This window comes from Myotis brandtii, unplaced genomic scaffold (genome assembly GCF_000412655.1).
Source record: "Myotis brandtii unplaced genomic scaffold, ASM41265v1 scaffold100, whole genome shotgun sequence".
NCBI classification, from domain to species: domain Eukaryota; kingdom Metazoa; phylum Chordata; class Mammalia; order Chiroptera; family Vespertilionidae; genus Myotis; species Myotis brandtii.
The window spans coordinates 202,779-209,237 of NW_005353326.1; the positions used below are offsets into that span (position 1 = coordinate 202,779).

Here is a 6,459-nt window from a genome sequence, read left to right on the forward strand (position 1 = left end):
CTACAGCAGGAAGGCCGGGGAGGGTGGGGGGGCAGGCGGGGGGGTAAGAGATCAACCAAAGGACTTGTATGCATGCATATAAGCATAACCAATGGACATAAGACACTGGGGGGGGGGGGAAGGGGGGCCCGGGGGTTGTCAAGGGCGGGGGAAAAAAAGGAGAAACATGTAATACTCTTTGTAATAATTTAAGCAATAAAAATATATATTTAAAAAAAAAAATGGGCAAAGACCTAAATAGACACTTCTCCAAAGAGGACGTATAGATGGCCAAAAGACATATGAGCCTTTGCCGGTTTGGCTCAGTGGATAGAGCATTGGCCTGCAGACCAAATGGTCCTGGGTTTGATTCTGTTCAAGGCCATGTACCTTGGTTGCTGGCACCTCCCTGGCCTGAGCCCTGGGCTCGTGCAGGAGGCAACCAATCGATGTGTTTCTCTCATATCAATGTTTCTCTCTGTCTTTCCCTCTCTCTTCCATTCTCCCTAAAAATCAATGGGAAAATATCCTTGGGTGAGGATTAACAACAAAAATTAATAATTATAAAATGCTCAAAGTCACTGATCTTCAGAGAGATGCAAATTAAAGCAACACTGAGATATCACCTCACACCTGTCAGAATGGCTACCATCAACAAATAAACAAATGACAAGTGCTGGTGAGGATGTGGAGAAAAGGGAATCCTAGTAAACTGCTGGTGGGAATTCAGACTGGTGCAGCCATTATGGAAAAGAGTATAGAGTATCCTCAAAAATATATATATGGAAATGCCATTTGACCAAGTGCTATTACTTCTAGGAATATATCCTAAGAAACCCAAAACACCAATCAGAAAGAATATATGCACCCCTATGTTCATAGCAACACAACTTACAATAGCTAAGATCTGGAAACAGCCCAAGTGCCCATCAGTAGATGAGTGGATAAAAAAGCTGTGGTACAGGAGGAGACAAAATGGCAGCAGAATAGAGGGATGTGTCCCGAGCCTTATCCCACAGCAGATAGAATGAGCAACTAAATCGAATAACATCCACCCTGAATTGACAAAGTAGACACTGCTGGTGAGACAATTTGCAGCCAGGAAGGGAAGAGGATGCCTGCAGAACGGTAAAATCAGGGATCTGGCTGGAGAGAACTGTGAGACCTCCGAGCCCAGAGGATCAGAGGGAAACCACATGGCACTGAGGACACGTCCCTTGGGACAGGCATAGCACAGTGTCTGACTGTGGAAGGGAGGTCCACAGGACTGTTGGTGGCAGGGGATTCTAGATCTGGGTCCGCAGCCACGAAAGACTGAGCCCAAGCAGGCAGCCTGGACGGCTGCCCAGGCCATGCCATGCCAGGAGTAGAGGGGCTTGCAGTGGTGCAGCTCTTTCCCCTCTTTTTTTGTCTTTGCTTTTGTCTGCTTAACCTAGTTAGTAGGACCTTTCAAATACAGACACTCACCCATGAATGAGGTGCAGGTGGAGGTGCGGACTTGTGGAGTCTGGGGAGAGGCCAAGGAGAAGAGAGGGTCAGAGAGAGGTGGCTATGAGTCTGGCACTAAATCATACCTGACACAAAGCACCTAGGCAGCCATTTTCTCCTGAAAAGATCACCCCTCCCTGAAATCTCCAGGCAACCAATACAGCCACACACTGAGTGGCACAAGGATACCAAAAAAAAAATCGGAATAGTCCCTGAGAGCCCTTAGGGATTGGCCTAAAGAGAGACCTCAGTCCCAGCAACAGGAAACTGAGAAGTGGCAGACATTACAGAAGAGTGGGATCTTAATTGGCGGAAAGGAACAACACTTGACTTTTTCATTTTTATTTTATTTTATTATTGTTTTGTTCTCTATTTATCTTTATTTTACTTTTTTGTTTGTTTATTTTCTATTTCTTTTTGCATTATTTTTTCATCATCCTAATTTTTTTCATCTTATTTTTTAATTAATTTTTATTATTTTTTTTCTGCTCTTTCTCTTTCTTCTTATCCACTCATCCTCTTTCTGCTTTCTCTATTCTGAACTGAGGTCCTCCCCATATTCATGCAATTCCTTAACCTTACTTTTTGTATATAAGATTCTGCCCCCACCCTTTTTACTGAGAAGTTGATGTTTGTATGCTTTGGTTTATCTGTTTGTTCTCTGGTGTTTTCTCCCCATATATATATTTTTTTCCTTTTTCTTCCTTTTTGTTCTTTTTCTTTTCTCTCATACCATTTTTTCTCTCTTCGATATCATTTGTGCTCTCTTTTCTCTCCCCTAATTTTCTTTTCTCTGGTGGTCACTTATATTGGGGTTATCAGTGTTGTGAGTACATTCGTGTTTTGTTCCCTTTGTGTCGTGTCTTGTCAAGGTGAATTTTATCTTGTTTGACCAATGTGGTAGAGAGCAAGCCACATAAGCAGAGACCCAGAGAGGAGACTCCATCCACGAACAGGTCAATAACACTCCAGACCAAACTACAGAGGCAGGAAGAAGGTAGCAGTGAGGGAGAGAGCATGAGTGAGTAAGGGAGCAAAATAGGAGTGTGTGGACATGTGGGGTACATGTCTGTGCATGAGTGAGGCACAGTTATTTCCCACAGGACCTCTGGGGGTAGGCTGACTGGGCACGCCTAACCAGGCAGCCTCTGCTACCATTGCAAACAGTCCTGGAGCAGCTGGCTCTTCCATGGAGGCTGCACCTTTTTGAAGGGGAGAGCTGCTGTGACTGGGAGCCCAGCCTCACCTCCACCCAGGGTGCCCTCAGATAACACCTGGGACAATACAGCCACCCCTACCAGGGACCTGCTGCCTCAGCTGCAGTCCCATGATCACCGAGACTCTAGCCACCCCAGGTGTGGGCTCCTGTGAGTTCCAAAGCACACTCCCCTCTGACTGTCCCAACGCTTTAGCCCAGGGCATTGCGACCATGCAAACAGCAGCCATGTGAGCAGCCTGCCCCAGGAGCAGCAAGCACACAAGCAGCCCACCCACATTTGAGGAGCAGCAGCCCCATGCAGCCCGTACCCATCCAAGGAGCAGCAGCTGCACAAGCAGCTCACCCCCGTCCGAGGAGCAGCAGCTGCATGAGCATTCTGCCCATGTACAAAGAGCAGCAGCCCTGTGAGCAACCTGCCCCCACCCAAGGAGCAGCAGCTGTGTGAGCAGCCCACCCCCATCCGAGGAGCAGTAGCCCCATGAGCATTCCAACCCCGTCTGTGGAGCAGCAGCCTTGTGAGCAGCCTGCCACAGTCAAAGAAACAGCAGCTGCATGAGCAGCCTGCCCCTAGAATCCAGTGGAACCACTACTTCTGTGAGCAGCACCCACCACAGGAGCCACCTTCAACTGAGGAGCAGTCACTGTCACGACCACCTGAGGAACAGCCACTGCCCGGGGAGCAAATGCCACCCAAAGAGCAGACCCTGCACAACTCGACACCTAGATCCCTCAGTCAGACCAAAAATGGGGAGACAAAGAAACCCCCAAAGGAAAGAAAAGGAGGACTTGCCAGAAAAGCAGCTAAGTGAAATAGAGACATGCAATATGTCAGAAAAAGAATTCAGACTAAGGGTCATGCTGTTCATAAATCAGATGGATGAAAAAAATCAACAACTTAGGTAAGAATCAAGAAGAAATAAAGAGTGATATAGCTGCAATGAAAAAGCACCATGGAAAGTTGCAACAGTAGACTAGGAGAAGCAGAGGACCGAATTAGTGAATTAGAAAACAGGGAAGCAAAATACAGCCAAACTGAACTGCAATTGGAGAAAACAAATTAAAAGACAGGAGGAGAGCCTAAGGGAGCTTTGGGACAACATGAAACAAAGCAACATACAAATAATAGGGATGACAGAACGACAGGAAGAGGAACAAGGGTTAAAAAACCTATTTGAGCCGAAACCGGTTTGGCTCAGTGGATAGAGCGTCGGCCTGCAGACTGAAAGGTCCCAGGTTCGATTCCGGTCAAGGGCATGTACCTGGGTTGTGGGCACATCCCCAGTGGGAGATGTGCAGGAGGCAGCTGATCGATGTTTCTCTCTCATCGATGTTTCTAACTCTCTATCTCTCTCCCTTCCTCGCTGTAAAAAATCAATAAAATATATTTTAAAAAAAATAAAAAAAAAACCTATTTGAAGAAATAATATCAGAAAACTTTCTGATGTGGGGAAGAAAAAAGTCACACAAGCACAGAGAGTCCCAAACAAGATGAACTGAAAAGACCCACACCAGGACACATGGTAATTATGATGGGAAACATTCAGGACAAAGAGAGAATCTTAAAGGCTGCAAGAGAGAGACAGAAAATTACATGCAAGGGATCTCCCACTAGATTGTCAAATGATTTCTCAACAAAAACACATCAGGTCAAACAGGAATGGAAGGAAGTATACAAAGTGATGCAAAACAAGGGACTGAAACCAAGAATACTCTATCCAACAAGGCTATCATTCAAAATTGAAGGGGAAATAAGGAGCTTCACAAACAAAACAAAACAAAAGAAAACAAACTAAGGGAGTTTATCACTACCAAGCCAGTAATGCAAGAAATGCTAAAAGGACTGGTGTAAAAAGAAGAAATAAAAAGGGAAGAAGGAACACAGGCATAAAAAAAAATTAAAATGGCTACAAACAAGTACCTATCAATAATAACTTTAAACTTGAATGGACTAAATGCGCCAATCAAGAGACATCAATTGGCTGAATGGATAAAAAAAAAAAAAAACATGACCCATATGCTCTCTACAAAAGACCCACCTCAGAACAAGGGACTCACACAGACTGAAAGTGAAGGGATGGAAAAATATCTTTGAGGCAAATGGAAATGAAAAAAAAAAAAGCTGGGGTAGCAATACTTATATCTGACAAAACAGACCTCAGAGTGAAGGCCATAACAAGAGATAAGGAAGGCTACGTCATAATACTAAAGGGATCAATACAACAAGAGGATATAACCCTGGTAAACGTTTATGCACCCAATGCAGGAGCACCCAAATATTTTTAAAAAAAAACTCCTGGAAGATATCAAGGGAGAGATCGACAACAGTACAATTATAGTAGGGGACTTTAATACCCCACTGACATCACTGGATAAATCCTCTTGGCAAAAAATCAGCAATGAAACAACAATCCTAAATGACTCACAAGATCAGATGGATTTAATTGACATCTTCAGAACATTTCACCTCAAAGCCATGGAATATACAAACTTCTCAAGTGCACATGGGACATTTTTAAAGATAGACCACATATTGGGTCACAGGAAAAGTCTCTCCAAATTCAAGAAGATTGAAATCATATCAAGCATCTTCTTAGACCACAATGGCATAATCTAAACTAATAAAAGAGAAACATGCAAATAAACCATCACTCTGCCACTCTGCTACACCCACAAGCCATGCCCACAAGCCAATCAGGAGTGAGTATGCAAATTAACCCAACCAAGATGGCAGCAGCCACGGAGCTGGAGTGAGCAGGAGGCTTGGGTTGCCCCTGGTGATAGAGGAAGCCAAGCTTCCCGCCTGGTCTGGCCCACCCTGGGCTCCTCTCAAGGCTACAAAGTTTCAATTATAGAAGATAAATAAATCCTAGATACCAGCTTCCCTCCACTCAAGAAGGCACTGAAAAAAAAGGAGGGGCTGGGAGCTTGGGTCACCAGGGGCTGTGGCCAGCCTTCAAACAGCCATCAGCCTCTCCCCCAGGCTGGCCAGGCACCCCAGTGGGGAACCCACCCTGAAGGGGGTGTGGCCAGCCTGCAAACAGTGATCAGCCCCTCACCCACGGTGGCCAGGCACCCCAGCAGGGACCCCCGCCCTGAAGGGGCTGTGGCCAGCTTGAAAACAGCCCTCAACCCCTCACTCAGGCTGGCCACGCACCCATGGGGTGAGGGTCCCCGCTGGGGGGCTTGGTCAGCCTGCAAACAGCCATCAGCCCCTTACCCAGGCTGGCCACACCTCCATGGGGTGAGGGTCCCCGCTGGGGGGCTTGGCCAGCCTGAAAACAGCTTTCAGCCCCTCACCCAGGCTGGCCAGGCACCCCAGCAGAACCCCCACCCTGATCTGGGACACCCTTCAGGGCAAACCAGCTGGCCCCCACCCGTGCACCAGGCCTCTATTCTATATAATAAAAGGGTAATATGCAAATTGACCCTAACAGCAGAACGACTGGGAATGACTGGTCACTATGACACACACTGACCACCAGGGGGCACACGCTCAATGCAGGAGCTGCCCCCTGGTGGTCAGTGCACTTCCACAGGGAGAGCTCTGCTCAGCCACAAGCCAGGCTGACGGCTGCCAGTACCGTGGTGGTGGCGGGAGCCTCTCCTGCCTCCTTAGCAATGCTAAGGATGTCTGACTGCAGCTTAGGCCTGCTCCCCGCTGGCAAGTGGACATCCCCCAAGGGGTCCTGGGCTGCCAGAGGGATGTCTGACTGCCAGCTTAGGCCCAATCCCCCAGGGAGCTGGCCTAAGCCAGCAGGTGGACATCCCCCAAG

At 47.1% G+C, this 6,459-nt stretch overlaps 1 long non-coding RNA gene across 2 annotated transcripts in view; it reads left to right on the plus strand.

Annotated features, from left to right (window-relative positions):
* LOC106725069 overlaps window positions 1-4,336 on the plus strand; it is an 18,247-nt gene extending 13,911 nt beyond the window's left edge. For both annotated transcript variants that reach the window (XR_001360938.1, XR_001360939.1), the window contains exon 3: window positions 4,264-4,336. This is a non-coding gene — a long non-coding RNA (uncharacterized LOC106725069). The remainder of the gene's footprint in view (window positions 1-4,263) is intronic.
* Window positions 4,337-6,459: the final 2,123 nt, after the last annotated feature.